General features: G+C 31.8%; 1 protein-coding gene across 1 annotated transcript in view; it reads right to left on the reverse strand.

Moving 5' to 3' along the window:
* LOC108966610 (homeobox protein homothorax) overlaps window positions 1-2,500 on the reverse strand; it is a gene marked incomplete in the record, with an annotated part of 311,261 nt that overhangs the window by 228,858 nt on the left and 79,903 nt on the right.

Consider the following 2,500-nt stretch of genomic DNA (forward strand, 5'->3'; position numbering starts at 1 on the left):
GCCTATATAATATTTCAAATAAACTTGTAACGCTGAAGTAATTGCTACTATTTTACAAAATTTACCTGCCACTAGATGTGCACCGTCGAAACGGACTCAAACCCCAGAATCAAACAAAAAAAAAACACAGGAAAAAAATTTCGCTCAGTGCATATATTACGTATATCGATTTACAGTTACACTTAACGCTAACCTAAAACGAAACAAAAAAAGTTCACCTATTGCCCCCTGTTATTGACTATAAACTAGMACTTCGCTCACAATATACACTAGACTTTCGCTTTACTTGTATACATATACATTATTTATATATATTTAAATATATATTATTAATATTCTTTTGCAGTTAGTTGCTTTTGTATATACTCCTCCTTTCTATTAGTTACTTATGTTCTCAGTCATTAGCAGTTATTACGTATATCTGTTTCGCACAGCAGTTACTGTAGTAGTGTTGTAGTAGTTATAGTAGTATTTGTAGTAGTAATGATTGAAATTTAGTGTTTTCTTTTTTTCAATATTATGTTAGAGTTGTTGTRAGAATATGCGCTGCCGCTCACATTATGTAAAAATTGTTAGCATATCACACATACATATAGATGAAACTTGCTTTGCAACTGTAAACTAAGCTTTAGGTTGCACTTTGAACCCTTAACCACGAAAGTGCTGAACTAAGCACACACGCCAACAACTCGGCAAGCACTCGTTGCAGTTCGTCGTGCGAGTAAAAGCATCCATTTTCGCTTAAAGAAATTTTTTCTTTATTAAACTGTTCCAATATTCCGAAGCTTGGCGCATGAAAACGCCTACTTTTGCTTGGCTGAGTTTTAAATAGTCGAAATAAATATTTTTATTTGCAACATATCTCACTGCTACAGCTTACTGCAGCATTTTACTAAAAATCCGCTTCGTTTTTAATGTGATAGCTCGCATAGGTCTGCTCCAATGGCGTGAAATGTTGTTGCAGTTGTTGCTGGTTCGCTGAATCCTGGGTTRCATTTTGTTTGAGAGAAACAGTTTTAAGGACAGTGAGAGGGCAACAAAAGCATTAAAGACGCGCCAGTTTAAAGGTAAAATTAATTTATAAACAAAAACAAAAAATAAAAAGTATATATTTAGTGGAATATTGTCGTTTGGGATACGCGCGCTTTGACTATATACAGAAAATTCAAAAAAAAAAAAAATAATAATAATAATGATTTATAATAATTAAATAATCATTATTTTTTTTTCAAAAAATTTGTTTAGAATTTGGCCAGTCATCGAAAAAATAATAATTAATAACCATATAACGGCATTAACAGCGCACCAAGCAGTAATGCAAAATTGGTTACTGACAGCGCTATGTATATACCGTTAAATGTATGTGGCCTTAACCTACGTTTGGTTTGGCAAAATTGCGGGCGCTTTAATGCTATGATGGGCGGTAGATTCTCGGTAAGTAGTTAACTACATACATAAGTGTATATACCATAAGTAAATAATTTAGTTTAAATCTTTAGGATTAGTTGAAATAAAATTAAGTATATAAGGTAAATATATATAAGTATGTATTTATGTTTGTTGGTATATATATATATATATATAGTTTTTTGTATTAATATAGAATAATATGTATATATATATATTAGTTTATATATACATATATATATATATATATATAAATATATTTAAATATATATTGGCGAGCTATATGGGCCTCTTGCAAAAACGAAGTACTTCTTCTCACAATTCCATGTTCTTCAATGCGCTTCAAACAAATGCTCATTGGAGCCGTTCTTTTGCGTTTGCGCATTGGCTTCATTTCAAAACTTTTTATTTACTTCAAAAACCCTGGCATTGGTTGTTTTGAATGCAAAATTAAATATTTTGTTCTTTTTTTTTTTTTTTGTTACTTTTTTAAGTTGTGGTACTTTTGTGTTAAAAATTGCTTTCTCTTCTTCTGCCTTTTTAATGATAACTTTTAGTTTTGTTATTATTATTGGAAAACTTTTTACAAATTTGTATTTTTCTTTAGTTATTGTTGTTTGTTGCTTTGTAGTTATGAAATAATTTTTACAATAGGTTGTTTTGCAAAAAACAATGAACAAAAACAATGCTTATTATGCAGTTGGATTAGTAATCCATTGTTGTTATTGTAATGCAAAAATTTCTTATGTGCTATTTACACAATTTCAATTGTTCTCACCGCCACCAGCAGAGTTGCGAAACACTGCAACATTGCGGCTTGCAACAAAATTATGCACACTACACTTACACATGTTGCTAGCAACAATGTTGCAACGCTTCTAACTATGCTGGCTGCCAACAAACAAATTCACTGTTCTTTGCCTTTATCGTTTTCCTACGGTTTTTATTGTTTGTCAATTTTTGTTGTTGTTTAGTGTGTGGTGTTTGTACGCTTTGTTGCCGCAGCGGTGTTGCACCCACGTATAGTGACAATGAAAAATGGCTGTGACAGTGGTGGCGACGCAGCAGCTGCATTTGCGTCTGCGTCAGCAAC

This window comes from Bactrocera latifrons, unplaced genomic scaffold (genome assembly GCF_001853355.1).
Source record: "Bactrocera latifrons isolate USDA-ARS-PBARC rearing strain unplaced genomic scaffold, ASM185335v1 scaffold_166, whole genome shotgun sequence".
Lineage (NCBI taxonomy): Eukaryota > Metazoa > Arthropoda > Insecta > Diptera > Tephritidae > Bactrocera > Bactrocera latifrons.